Source organism: Tupaia chinensis, unplaced genomic scaffold, assembly GCF_000334495.1.
Source record: "Tupaia chinensis unplaced genomic scaffold, TupChi_1.0 Scaffold000175_1, whole genome shotgun sequence".
In the NCBI taxonomy this organism is placed as follows: Eukaryota; Metazoa; Chordata; class Mammalia; order Scandentia; family Tupaiidae; genus Tupaia; species Tupaia belangeri.
This window is the reverse complement of record NW_006159650.1, coordinates 508,665-524,010: the sequence shown is the minus strand read 5'-3', so window position 1 is coordinate 524,010 and position 15,346 is coordinate 508,665. Positions and strand designations below refer to the sequence as shown.

At 44.3% G+C, this 15,346-nt stretch overlaps 1 protein-coding gene across 1 annotated transcript in view; it reads left to right on the top strand.

The window, feature by feature from the left end:
• CLDN14 (claudin 14) overlaps positions 1-15,346 on the top strand; it is an 86,902-nt gene that overhangs the window by 18,827 nt on the left and 52,729 nt on the right. Inside the window, exon 2 of the mRNA XM_006146274.3 lies at positions 14,252-14,389. The gene's annotated coding sequence lies outside the window, so the exon portion shown is untranslated. The remainder of the gene's footprint in view (positions 1-14,251; positions 14,390-15,346) is intronic.

Sequence of the window (15,346 nt, the reverse complement as noted above, 5' to 3'; positions counted from 1 at the left end):
CAACGTGTGACAGGGACTGTAGCCCTTGACTTTGTAAGGTTCCTGGGGGTGTTCAAGCTCATTTGCTTGCTCCCTGGAGCTGGGAGGGAGGAGGGGTGTGTCCCAGTCAGTGAGTAGCCCTGGGCAGAGCTGGGTGAGGAGGAACGGCCAGTGCTGAGTGCAAGCCATTCTCAGGGTTAGCCTCTGTAGTGACACGAATGGCTGCCTGCCTTGGTGAGAGAGCTGCTCTCTTGGAAGAGCTCTACTCTCCCTTTCCAAACCAGATTCCTCTGCTCCCAGAAAAACTGTGGCCACAGTGAGCGCTGTGGATCTTGGCTGGTTGATGCCAGGGTGCCACAGGCAAAGGTCCTTGCTGCTTATGACTCAGTCACCAGGAAAGACACACTCACTGTCTGCTGGGCACCCAGAGGACCATTCCAGTGGGATGGGAAGAAGTCATCTTGAGGTAAAAGCTACTCTCCTCTCACACTTGAGCACAAAAAGGCCAAAGTTTGTGAGGGAAGTGTCAATACTTTCCTTCAAATGCAAAGTTGTGGCTTTTAGTGTATGTATCGCGCTCTGGGAACAGAAGCATCTTCTTGCACTGGTCTCGGGTTACCTCCCCAGCACCTGCTTCCTGTTCTGTGGAAGGCGCCATATATCACTGGGCCCTCCAAATGCAGTGGTTGTGTGTGGTTTGTGGAAACAAAGGCAGCTGGGACAGGCTCAGGAGGGGGTGGAATGGAGGGAATTCCCGGCTGCCTGGTACTCTAGGCTTTACCGGAGTTGGGGCAGGAATGTTTGCACGCCCCCAGCCCATTCTGAGGGGCTTACAGTGTCTCCCCAAGTTAATAAGCAAGGACAAGGACAAACATCTGCATCAAGTCAGGGAGCACAGTTTGAGTCACTCCACTCTGATTCTTTTGCTTTCTTTCAAGATAGGCTCCAAATCCACCAGGAGTAATAACATGCATTTTGCATCAAGTAGGCTCTGGATTGAGGGAACAAAGGCCAGACTGGCTGTGCTGGGTGTGGCTGCCTTGATTAGATTGGGGGTAAAGAGAAGATGGACTTACAATAGAAACAGGTGCCAGGGAGCACCTATTTAACCACTAAGAGGAATCCAGTCACTTTTGCTTAGAGATGTAGGTCTTTATTTATACAGTTAAGGTCTGAATAGACTATATAATAACTCAAGAGGTATTTTTTTAGCTGACATGTTGCCACTGATAGAAATTCTAAAAACTAAGGGCATCATATCAGACTCTGGCCTTCTCATATAAAACACTGAATATTCTGCAGTGTGATTTTTTAAAAAGATTATCTATTTATCCCATAAGACAGAGAAAGTGACACAGCCATTCTAATGGGATCCTCAAACCACAATCCACTCCCAGTCTCAGCCTGGATGGTGGGCACATGTGCATCCCACCTGCCCAGGGAGGTCCCAGGATGTGAACCCAGGACCTCTCCCATAGGAGTCCAGTGGCAATACCACTGTGCCACCACTGGCCCATTCAGTGTGATTTTTGTTGGGTAGTCACAGCAAAGCTGCCATTTTCTTTGAAATATAGGGACAGAGAACTAGAATGGTGGACAGCTTCCTGAAACTTCCTCCTTCATCATTGTGCCTCTGTCAGCTGGCATTGGGGCCAACATTACCTGCATCAGGGACAACTTGGCCTCTCCAACCTGCATTCCAGCCCCCACCCTCAGCAGCAGTCGCCAGCTTCAGGCCTCACTCTGTTGCTCCCAAGACATCTGCCTACCCAGACATAGCTCTGATGTGTGCAATATTACTTCACTGGAAAAAACAAACAAATAAACAAACAAAACCAAGCCATCTAAAAGACTCAACTGAAGATTTTCTTGGAATGTTGTGAAAAATCTGTGTATTTTCCATGGGAACATTTGGAAGCAGAGGTTCGTGCAGCTCCAGCTTCAGGTGTACTGTACTCTGAGCTAAGTGGACACGCCGCAGCCTCTCCCATGAGTCAGTGATTCCGGTACAGGAGGGAAAGCACTTCAGAAACGGTTTCACTCATCCCCTGCCTTTATTCTGTTCCCCATCTCCCTGCCTGCGGGTACCGGAAGGAACCGTGCAGTACTCTCACACCTTTCCCAGGGCCCTCGCAGTCCTCCGGCCACTTGCCTCAGTAGCTCAGGTACCTCCAGGAGCCTGTGAGATGGCCTGGTGGTTTAAGAAGTTGATTTTTATAAACCAGCCTCCAGTTTCAGATACTTTGTGGTCAGAACCAAGTTGTTTCATCTTTGATACTCAGTGCCTAACCAAAAAAAAAATTTAAAAAGTGCATTATTTTCTACCTTTCTGAAATGACAGTTTTCAAGAAAGTCTGGCTTTTCCCCAAGCCACTGTCATTTCAGGCCGTGTCTCTGCATGGCTTGTGAACTGAAGCAAGTGGCTGTGCAGGCTACAGAGTATGCTCTCTACAAGGTCCCCAGTGAGTCGCTGTGCAAAGTGGTAAGCCCACCCTACGAGTGTGTCTAGAGGAGCATGTGCTTCGAAAGGCATCCTGCCCCCCTGACAAGTGGCCGAGGTCTGGAAAACGTGGGCACTCATTTCCATTCTCTGCCCAGTGCCCTGGAAGCACCTCTGTGCAACTCTGTGCATGTGAGTGGAGGGAGGGTGAGCTGGTCAGGCCTTGGAAAGGGATTATCTTTCACCTGGGGTCACTGTGAGTTTTGATGGATGGTTTGGAAGTATGGAGTCTCCATCTGTTACGGATTAAATTGTGTCCCCATAAAGGATGTGTTGGAATCTTAACCCTCGTACATGAGAATGTGGCCATATTTAGAAAGAAGATCTTTGAGGATCAGCAGTTGGCGTAATAGCTATGTCACTGGATTCCCATGTAGTTGACCACAGTTCAAGTCCTATCCCGGTGGCTTAAACTCATACCAGGTGCATGTGCGTGAGTGCTCAAGATCCCAAAAGGAGAATGGAGGAGAAGGGATTGCATGTGCATGGCCATCACACACACACACACATACACACATCCGGGGGAGGGATGATTTCTCGCTTTCTGTCTCTCTGGCAAGCGCACGTGCCCTGTAGTAAAAACAAACAAACAAACAAACAAACAAAAAAGATCTTTTCAGATAGAATCAAGGTAAGATGAAGTCATGCTGGAGTAGGGTAGGCTCCAATCCAGTGACCAATGTCCTTATAAGAAGAGGAAAATTGGGAGCCTGATCCATGGCCTGGTGGTTAAGGCAGTTGGATCCTGTGCGGACAACTGTGCCATTTGAGTCCCGAATCCCGTGCTTGAGAACTACACCAGGCGCATGTGCATGGATGCCCAGAATTCTGAAAGGAGGGCACAATAAAGGAGAAGAGATTACGGCGTGACTTTTTCCAATGCAGGGTGCTTTTTCCTTTCCCTCTCTCCCCATCTGTCTTTTCCTGACAAGAGGATGCTCCTCTAGCACAAAAAAAAAGAGAGAGAGAGAGAGAAATTTGGAAATTTGGACACACAGAGGGAAGATGGCCCAGTGAAGATAGGCAGAAACTGGAATGATGTAGCCACCAGCCAGAGAATGCCTGGGATTGCCAGCTACCACCAGAAACTGGAAGACATTGGTAAGGCTCCTGCCCGAGCCTTCTGATGGAGTGAGGTTCAGCCAGCACCTTGATTTCAGACTCCAGATTCCAGCTTCCAGAGCTGCGAGTCTGCTGTTTTAAGCCACCCAGTTTGTGGTTACAGCCGCCCTAGAAAAATAAAACACTATCTCTGATGTCCATGGCTTGTGCTTCTGGATTACACACCTTCACCCAACTCTGCACACAATAAACTCTCACGTGAGTCCCAAGCTGCTTGGTTGGAAGGAATGGAGAAGCTGTGGCCAACAGCAGATTTTCTTCTCTGGGGCAAGAAAGAAGACTAGACTGGATGGAAGGATATTGTTTCCATAAAAATGAGAAGATAAATGCATATATCAGGAAGTTTCTTTTTTTAAAAGAATTATCTTATTAAATTTACTTATTTATTTATTTATTTATTTTAATTTGACCAGAGAGGGACAAAGTGAGAGAGAGAGAGAAAAAGAGAGAGAGGAAAAATGAGAAAGCAAACCACCAGGTCTGGGACTCAAACCATGGTTGGCCATGGGAATCCAGTGCCCTTAACCACCACGCCACCCGGCGGCCCCTGTAATAGGAAGATTCTGCATTTTACTCCTGTGCTACCCATGTTTACATCTTTACAATGAGTGTACAATAATGTAGGTACTTTGTGTGAGTAAAAAGTAACATAAGAAAGAGGGCTAGTCCTATAGCCTGCTAAGGAAGCTGGTTCCCTCATGGCCGACTGCAGTTTAAATCTTGGCCCTGGAATCTTGAAAAACATACCATATGCATTTATGTATGTGCCCCAAATCCCGGCAGGATGGAGAAATGGAAGAGGGGATTGTGGCATGACCATGCCCCATTGGGATTGCTTTCTCCCTCTCTGTCTGTCTCTGGCAAGCACACATGCCCACTAGAATTTTTTTTTTAATTTTTAATTAAAAACAAAAACTAATATGTGAGTCTTAAAAAACCTACATCCAGCTAAAACTAGGGTATGTAACCAACGCAGATAGCAGCATCCTGTTTGTTAGGTGAAATGAGCAAGGGACTCATGGCGTACGGTAGCGATGGGGAGATAAGAAGCTGGATCCAGGGCTTATCTCTCACTGGATTTGAGGGGCAAACCAGAGAAGCTAATGGCTTTTCTGATACTGACTGGGAGAGACATAGTGCAAAGGGAAAAGGAAAAGAAAAATAAGTTTTGTTAGTGTGAGGGCTGGACTGCTGGAATTATGCTCTCTCGCTATGAGTAAGCCCCCAGGTACTGACTCGTCCCTTACAGTGGGGCTTCTCAGGACTGGCCTAGTGTGCATATTCACTGTGTAGGGGAAGCGTTCCTCCAAGTTTTGGGTAAATGTGGACAGTGACTGTATCTTATCTTTGCACTATTCCCTAGTGGCATCTACCGAATGTGGTACTGGAATTCAATACACGTTTGTTCAATAAAACTCTACATTAGTTGAATTAAAGTCCTAGGTACAAAAGTGTGATTTTTTTTATATATAATTTTTGCAATTTGAAACTGAGGTAGAATTTGCAAAGCACAGGAATAGGCTGAAAACCAAATGTGGGCTACTTACATTAAGATTCTCCAGAGTCACAGGACCAAAACAATGTGTGTATGTGTGTGTGTGTGTAGGGGTGTGTGTGTGTGTGTGTGTGTGTAGGTTTATATTTATTTATTTATTTATTTTCAAGAGGAGTTTTTTTGTTTTTTTGTTTTTTGGGTTTTTTTTTTTTGCTATAGAGCACATGCGCTTGCCATAAAGACAGAGAGGGATAGAGACAGAAAGCAAGAAATCATCCTCCAGGGGGGATGGCCATGCCACAATCCCTTCTCCTCCATTCTCTTCTCGAGATCTTGGGCACACACACACATGTGCCTGGCGTAAATTTTAAGTCACAGATCCAAGACTCATGGTCGACTACATGGTGGAAGTACATCTACTTAATCATTACGACGTCTGCTGGTCCCATGGAGAGGTTTGTTTTAAGTCATGTGATTGTGGAGGTTTGGTGAGTTCAAAAACTGATGGGGTTAGGAGTTACAATTTGAGTCCAAAGGTCATGTGCTAACAGAATTCCCCTTGCTCAAGGAGGTCAGCCTTGGTTCTATCTGACCTTCAACTGATTGGATAAGGCTCACTCTTAGAGAAGGCAACCTGATTTACTTAAAGTTCGGTGATTTAATAATTAACCCCAGGCCCAACAGGTGGCATGGTGGTTAAGGTGCTGGATTCCCAGATGGTCGACCTTGTTTCGAGTCCCAAATTTGGCAACTTGAAAATCATGCCCGGTGCAAGTGCATACATGCCCCAAATTCTCAGGTAGTGATTTCTCACTTTCCCTCTTTCTGTCTCTCTTCTTGAAGTCCACATACCCTAAGGCAAAAAAAAAAAAATTTTCCAACAGGTGGCATGGTGGTTAAGGTGCTGGATTCCCAGATGGTCGACCTTGTTTCGAGTCCCAAATTTGGCAACTTGAAAATCATGCCCGGTGCAAGTGCATACATGCCCCAAATTCTCAGGTAGTGATTTCTCACTTTCCCTCTTTCTGTCTCTCTTCTTGAAGTCCACATACCCTAAGGCAAAAAAAAAAAAATTTTTTTTAAAGAGAAGTCCACATATCCTAAGGCAAAAAAAAAAAAAATTTTTTTTAAAGAGAAAGAAAAAAGCTAATCTCAAAAAAAAAAATTCCTCACAGAAATATCCCAAATAATGTTGACTAAATATCTGGACACCATGTCAATACAGGAAAATAGTCACAGCAATTCTTCTGATTACTGTTTCTCAATGGACACACCATGGCGGTTTAGGACAGAAAAACTCACCACTGTGTAGGGTTATGCCCCACACTGACTGATGTTCACCATCCTTAGTCCCAGTGGACTAAACACCATGGTGATCCTTGTCATTGCAGTAACACACTTTCTCGATGCCTCTCCAGGACTAGAGACCTACTGCCCAGGCTAGAGACCTACTGACCTAGGTTTCTGACCCCATGGTAATTTTGCCAAAATGTTGGAGACAGCAAAACACCAGGCAGGCTTCTCAGGTCTTCACGCCCAGACACCACATGTATATGGCCATTGTATAATCCAGAGGTTGGCAAACTTGTTCAATACAGGGCCAGATGGTAAATATTTCAGGCTTTGCGACCATGCGGTCTCTGTCAGACCTACTCAGTACAACAGTGGTAAGATGACAACGGCCAAAGAAAATATACCAATGAGTGGATGTGGCTGTGACCCTACAAAACTTTATTTTACAGACTCTGAAATTTTAATTTCATATAGTTTTCACATGTCATGAAATATTCTTTTGATTTTTTTCTAATCATTTAAAATAAAAACCATTTTCAGCTTCTGGCCTACATACCTTTCCTGTCTCAGCCTTCGTGAACTCATTGTGTGTGTCCAGGTAAGAATTGCATAAATGCTTCAGAGAGTGTCCATTTAATTGAATCAAATGGGAAGTGAACAAATACAGTACTTTTCCATTTTTTTAACTAGCAGAAAATTTTGGAATTCAAATCTAATAGAAATCCCAGTGTTTGAAACAAATGTTGTATTTTATTAATAAAATTTTATAAGTTCAAATTTATAACATTTGTATATGTTTATATGTATATGTAACATCAACAGTATTCAACATTAATTTATATTCTGACTGATATATATAAAAGGCAAGAAGCATAAAAAACTCATGATACATGAAAAATATCGTGGTTCAGTCTATCACGAGCTGTTTTTACACAACTGGCTCTTTTGGCTGTGACAAGAGCACGTCATAGCTGTGTTTTCAAAATTTTATGGGAGTGGATAATAGCAAATCCAAACCTTTAATAAATCAATACAAGAGATACAAACTTCCTAGCCACTGGCATATCTGCAATGTATGCAAACTCCCTGGCAGAAGTGCTGGAAGAAGTTTGATTTCCAGCTTGGCACAAATAGTAAAACAAACCCAGTTTAACACACAGTCGGTTTCTGATGTGTTAACAGTTTGAATAGGTGAGTGTCTGTGCTGTTTCATTCCTTTTTTTTTTTTTTTTTTTGCTAGAGGACACATGTACTTGCCAGAGACAGAGAATCAGAGAGTGAAGGAAAAAGCACTCTCATAGCACTCTCATGGGGAACGGTTGCACCACGGTCTTTTCTTCTCCCTCTTTTCAGGATTTTGGGCATGTACACACATGTGCTTTGGGTGTTTCTCAAGCACCAGGTCTGGGACTTGAACTGCACAATCAGCCACGTGGGATTCAGGTGCCTTAACAACCAGGCCACAGAGCCAGACCACCATTTATTTTTTTGAGAGGTTTGTGCACTCGCCAGAAAAACAGAGAGAGACAGAGAGACAGAAAGCAAGAAATCACCCCTGGGGGGATGGCCATGCCGCAATCCCTTCTCCTCCATTCTCCTCTCGGGATCTTGGGCACACACGCACATGCGCCCGGCATGAGTTTAAGCCACCGGGTCTGGGACTTGAACTGCGGTTGGCTACATGGGAGTTCAACGACATAGCCATTACACTAACTGCTGGTCCCAGCCCACCATTTTTAAGAGTAAGAACTAAATTTTTTAAAATTTGGTAAAATATACAGAACATAAAGTTTGCCACTGAACAATTTTTAAGTGTATAATCTAGTGGCATTAAGTGCCTTCACAATGTTGTACAACATTATCACTATCGATTTCCAAAACTTTTTCATTATGCAATTAAACTGTAACTGTCGCACCCTAACACACACAGCCCCTAAGAACCATTGTTCTTCTATGAATTTACCTATTCTAGGCATCACATATAAGCGAAATCATACATACACTTTTGTCCTTTTATATGAGGACATGATGCTGTCAGGGTTCATCCACATATGATCAAAATTTCATGTACTGGTCCCAGCAGGTGGCATGGTAGTTGAGGTGCTGGACTCCCATATGGCCTACTGTAGTTTGGGTCTTGGACCCATTGAGTTGAAAATCATGCCAAGCACATGTACATGCATTCCCAAAATCCTGAGAGGAAAATGGAGGAGAGGGGATTGTGACACGGCTACTTCCCCTTGAGTTGGGGAGCGATTTCTCACTTTCTCTATGTCTCCTCTACGGTGAACACACATGCCCTGTGACTGAAAACCTAAAAAACAAAAAAGAGTTCACGTACTGAGTCAGCAGGTAGCATAGTGGTTAAGGCTCTGGACTTCCAAATGGCTGGCTGACCATGGTTCAAGTCCTGGACCTTGCAGCTTGAAACTCACTGCCGGGTGCATGTGCATGTGTGCCCAAAATCCCAGGAGGAGAAGGGAGGAGAAGGGATTACAGCATGGCCAATTGCCCTGGGGGAGGGTAATTTCTCACTTTCCCTCTCACACTCTCTCTGTCTCTCTCTCTGGCAAGTGCATGAACCTTATGGGGAGAAAAAGACTAAAAATGAGAAAAGTTCATGTATCAGAACTTTATTACTTTTTCAGGTTTAATAACATCCCATTGTGTCGCTATATCCCATTTAGGTTACGCTTTCATTCTTCAGTAGACATTTGGATTATTTCCCTCTGGCTGCTGTGAATACTGCACTGTTGGTACATGAGTATCTCCTTAAGTATATGCTTTCAGTTCTCTGGCATATACCAAGGAGTGGAATTGCTGGCCCATCTGATAGTTCTATGTTTAATTTTAGGAAGAAAGTTTGTACTATTTTGCACCGCAATTTTCACCATTTTACATTTCCACTAACAATTTAAAAGGGTTACAATTTCTCCCGATCCTCACCAACACTTGGGTTTTGGGTTTTCTCTTGTTGTTTTGTTTTGTTTTGTTTTTGTTTTTGTTTTTTGTTTTTGTTTTTGAGAAAGGCTATCTTAATCGGTATTAAGTAGGAAAGTTTTAAAATAAGATTAGAGTTGAGCATTGGTGGTCCCAGAAGCATTTTCAAGTCACTCTGGGTCACTGCAGAGTTCTGCAGATCACCACAGTGGAGCTGGGTTTCACCCTTTCTCAGGGTTTGCGTTGTCAGAGTGAGCCTTCCTTGACTTCATTCCAAAGAGAGGGTGAGGTGATTGATTTCAAGCTGGAAAAGAGACCAGTGAAGGAAACAGATATCTCAGGGCAAGAGATGGCTGAGTCCAGAGCCCTTGGAGAAACTAGCCACGCCCTCTTCTTAGGAGTTGGTTAAATGAGGAAGCATCCCCTACCCTACCCCTTATTCTCTCCTTTCCTGTCTTCTCTTCCTTCACCCTCCTCTCCTTCCCTCCCCCTTCCCGAGTCACCATGTAAGACTTCATTTCCCTAACAAACTGCAAGAGATTATCCTGGTTTAAAATGTTTTTAATCAATAGCAGTGTGGGCTCAGTCTTCTGCTGGATGGGGGACACCTGCAGGACTCTGCTGGCCAGCCTTGCCTCTCCCCCTGGCTGGCAATTTTGAGCCATCCAAAGCCTGCTGGCACTCACTGCCTCCACCCAGGCCTTGAAGCCTACAATTGCTCTGCTCAGAGCCTCTGCTGCCCAAACCCCAGACTCACTCCCCCTCCCAGGAGGCTGCCAGTGTCCTCCTTTCCCACTCTCCCTGATGCTTTCTGCTCCCAGGGCAGGACATTTCCCTCCAAATAACCTTAAGTCGTGATGGCTTTCTTGGCCTCCTGAGTGAAACTCCTGCTTCTGTAGAATTTACATAAACTGACTCACAGTGCAGCAGTTAAATGCTGTGCATCAGGAGATTCTACAGGGCTGGCCACAGTTCAGATCCTGGTTCTGGCGGCTTAAGAAACACACCAGGTACATTTTCCCCCAAAATCCTGACAAGAAGTAGAAATAGAGGAAAAATGATTGTGGAATGACCATGCCCCATTGGAGGGTGCTTTCTCTGTCTGTCTCATTCTGTAGGGACCACAAATGGCTTTAAGCAATACAAAATAAACAAAGAAAGAACTCATATCACATACCCCAGGGCTGCTGATGCATATCTCCCTACTTTATCCTCCCAGTCCTTCTCACCACCAGATGCCAGAGCAATGCCTGCCCCTATCTCAGAATGACTCCTCTGCTTTCCCAGGCCTCCCCCTCTCCTCCCAACCACAAAGGGTTCATGGCCCTGTCTCCATTCTAGCGTACATTCTGGTTCCCAAGGACATGTCTCTGAAGACCCATATTTCCCCTCAAATGCAACCAGGGGCTTGAAGCCTCATAATCACAAAGGGCTCCCAGTCCCTGGTAGGTGAGTTGGGATGTGTTGGGCTGCAAGTAACAGATGTTCTCACTTCAGCTGGTTTATGCAAAAAGAACTGTGTTCTCTCCCTGGAAGAGAAGACCTGAGGTAGGGTGGCTCTAGGGTAGATTGATTCGGCAGATAAGTAATGTCTTCAAGGACTTGGGTTTTTCCATCTTTCTACCAACACCTCAGAGTTTGGCTTGGACACCAGGATAGCTCATGAAGTCACAAGATGGTTGCCACATCACCAGTAATCATATCCCAAAACTCTGCTCTCCACTAGGAGGAAGAAAACATGTTTTATCTTCTTCATTTCTCTTTCTGAGAGCAAAGAAGCTTTACCCAGTCGCCCCTGGACACTTGCTCAAATCCCACTTGCCGTGATTGCATCATATGACCAAGCTCAACAAATCACTGTCGAGGGATGTGACCACCATGATTTTACTGGGTCAGGAAAGTCATGATGCATTTCTGCATAGAAAACATAAGTCATGATTTTCAGACCTAATATATTTTTCCAGTCATCTCCTGAGACATGCACAGATATGGGTTGATTCTTGAACTGAATAGTGACTCTGTAATGAGAAGGAAGAGAAGTTGTAGAATTTGTGAGGTGGTAGGCGAGCCACCATACTTATCTTTGGGGTCACGCCTTGGCATCTATCATGTGCTTTTTTTTTTTTTTTTTTTAAGGTTCTTTTTTTTTTAATTTTTTTAATTTTTTTTTTTTTATCTTAGTCATTCTAGGACCAGCAATTGGAGTAATGGCTATTTTAAATTTATTCATTCTCTATCATGTGCTTTTTTTGTGGTGCTGTTTTTCACACCTTTTTTACATAAGAGATATGTAAATATTTTCTCATTCTAAATAACATATTCAATACTGAAAAGCATGAGATAAAAATATGAAAAGTACCCTTTGCCAACTTCTGTAGTCTCACTTTCCTGACTAGAAGAAAGCTCTGCTTCTTTCTTGGCATATTTTCCTCCAGTGCTGGTCACAAATTTGCATATAAACACACAGATGTTCATCCACACCTACGTGCTTTGGTTTAGTTTTTATGTCGATGTGTCTTGCTCTGCTACTGACCTCTTTCCCCTTTTTTTCAATTAAATCTCAGCTCATATAGGAGCCACTTCATTCACTTTAATGGCAGAATATTATTCTAGAGAGGGGACATTCCACGGCCTTATACTATAACTAGCTTTTTTAATCTTGTAACTTCTCCCCCTAAGCTATGTTATAAACATTCCGAGGGAATATTTCTCTATCTCCAAGCACGTTAATGCAATCTTACAAAGTGAAAGTCAGTTAATAGCTATTGATAGAAAAATTATCTTTCTCTTCTCACCTAAAATTGTCTTCACACATTTCAGTGCCTCAGGTGGCATCCTCTCAACCAGCAGAAGGGATACAGCACCATAGTCTATCAGTTTGTTGCTCTTTTATCTGTCGACTGAGGGACAAGGCAACCTACGGGTACTGGACAGTTGTTAATTTTCCACTGCTCCTTGGGGAATGTTTTCCAGATTGAGAATGGGACACCAACTCCATCTCCCTCAGCAAACCATCAATTCCGAGCACTTGGCTGCTTGCAAAGTTACACATTATCGTTCTGTTCAGCTCTCACGGGAGCATGGGGGCAGAGTCATTAACAGCCAGCACTTCCAAGAGAACCATTTCAAGGGCTGCTAATGGTGCTCATAGACTGTTGAATTGGAAGTTATCCATATGCCTACACACACACATAAGGGTTATTAATAGAATAACCCTTTCCAGGTGCTTGAGACAGTCACAATTATATAAAATAGACTGAACCTATTCTAGACTCTGGAGGAGAGAAATTACTTCAATATGAAGCTGTTACCTCAAAATACAATAGCCAATTTAGGACTGGGATGACCTTCTCAAGACAATCACTCTCTAAGCAGATGTTGGTGGTCAGACTTGCTCATAATGCCAATGAATATCATCTCGGATCTTAGTGTGACTCCTTGAACCTCTGAATCTGCCAAGCTTCCTGTGGTAGTCAAAAAAAAAAATCACCATTTTGCATGAGCAAAGGGAAGAAACACATGGTTCACAGATGTGGTCCCCGTGTCAGGGAGATCTCTCAAAGTCTGGGCCACAACAGGAAGTCTGGAACAGTGGGGGGAAAATTAAGCAATAGAAATGAGACTGAAATTAGCTTATGTTTCTCAGCCGATAACACACAAGAGGAAACATTCTGATCAATCATTTTAATCAATATTGATTATAAAAACTCTGGCCGCTACTACTAAGAAGTTTACCATTGAACTGGGAAAGTAGGACATCTGTACGGAGACACTGGACAACCACATAGGTGACATGGAATCAGGATTAAATAAATGCCTCCTGTGGGTTTAGAGATAGAACCTATCAAGACAGCAACACTGAGCTTCCAAACATGGCTGATAATCTGAAAGAAGTGAGACCATGCCTGCTCACTTATTAAAAATACAAGCAGTTCTTGGGAACCAGCAGTTAGCGTAATGGCTATGTTGCTGGACTCCCATGTAGTCGACCGCAGTTCACGTCCCAGACCCGGTGGCTTAAAACTCACGCCGGGCGCGTGTGCGTGCGTGCCCAAGATCCCGAGAGGAGAATGGAGGAGAAGGGATTGCGGCATGACCATCCCCCCTGGGGGGTGATTTCTCGCTTTCTGTCTCTATGTCTCTCTCTGTCTGTCTGACGAGCACATGCGCCCTATAGCGAAAACCTCTCCAAAAAAAAAAAATACAAGCACTTCTCTGTGGGAACCCAGGCTGCATTTCTTTGCTGACTTGCTTGCCTTTATGTTTGTCTTCACTGGTGGGGTTGGGAGCATGCCCCACTTGCCTCCCTCTATGTTTCTATCACTTCCCTTACCTTAAAATAGCCAAGTTCATCAAAGAGCTTGATAACCCTTTCCCCCTCACCTCCATCCCACTAACTCACCCTAATTTTTTGGAAAAAAACAAAAACAAAAAACATTGCTGGCAGTAGAGAAGGGAGAATCAAGAGAACATTTGTTACTTCTTGTTAAAAAGGGTTAAGAGGGTTCTTAATGAGTAGGTAAGGGCCCAATGTGAAGGCTTTGGCTCAGGGTTATTATACAGGGTGCACCCCCTGCTCTGTTAGAGGTGTCCCCAACACCCAGCATAGGTGTGTCAGTAGACAAATGTTTTCCCAGACCAACATAGAGTTCCATGACTGCAGACCTTGAAACTCAAAAGAGAGAGATGAAACCTACAGTTCCTTTCAAGGGAAATTTTCTGCATAGAATGTTTTAACTGGTAATTAAAGGTGGGCACAGCACTCCTAGAGTAATGGGCTTCCTCTTCTCCGAGCCTGTCCTTCTAAGAGAAACAGGCCCAGGCAGGAACCTGCCATGGAACCTGCCCTCCTGATTAGAGGCAATTGCTCCTGACAGTTTATGGTCTGATTCACTTCAGGTTCTTATGTGTTACCTTTCCAGGGGCTGCAAAGCTCAGTGATCTGGACACAGGCCAAGAAGTCAACAACTGCTGAAGCCCCAGTTTCCACTCTTCTACTCACACCAGCGACCACCCAGCCCAGCCAGACCATATGGCCTCTTGTTTTCCTGATGTATGAGGTGGGTAGAAAGCTTTTCCCTCAAAAGAGGACTCCAAGGGATTAATTAGTTAAAATCTGTAAACATGTATCATTATAATTATTATTCCAGTTTCTAGTCAAAACCAAACTGGCCAAAAGGAAAGAAAATACTGACAGTGCCTCTGAGGGCAGCTGCCTCTGCTTTTCCGGAATTTCCAGTCTGGCTGGTGGGAGAATGTCCCGGGAAAGCTCAGGGTTTGATTGGCCCAGAACTGTGCCAGCTACATGTGAGGATGTGAGGGCCAAGAATCTATCGAGCCTTGGGTGTAAACCGGCTCTGGGTCTTTACACTGTTAGCTGTGAACACGCAGGAAATAAGCGTGTAGGCCCTAAACCTTTAGGCTCTCTGGGGACTGACAGGTTGTCAGGAGGTCAGCAAACAGACTTTTGAACTGTAAGGTATCAATGCCTCTAAGACACTGAAGTCATCTGGAAGAGAAAGTCTGTGTTGTAGGGGCAGCACTCCCTCTCACCAGGGACTCTGCCTCCACCATATTAATCTTCTTCACAGAAGTGCCTCAACAGATCCCTCCCTATGGCTCCTCTTCAGCTTCCCAGCTCCATTCATGGTTCCCTGGGGGCAGCACCACACTACACATGTACCTTCTCCCCATTCAGCCCAAAGTAAGACAAAGATGCATCCTGGTTTTCCATTCCATTCCCTTCTGTTCAGCTTGCCCTAGGCTTCCAGACTGAGTTCCTCCCAAGATGGCTGACACCGGAAGTGCCCATCACTGAGGACGAGTGGTTGGCCATCTCCACTCCCTGGGCTAGGGCTCTTGCTCAGCCAGAGAAAACCAGGACATTACACAATGCACAATAGCCATGCCCAAGGCCAGGTGGAGATAGGATAATAACTTGACACTGTTTAAACAAGTGGCTTAAAAATATTTATTTAATATTTTATTTGCTTAGAGAAATGCTTCTAAATAAATAA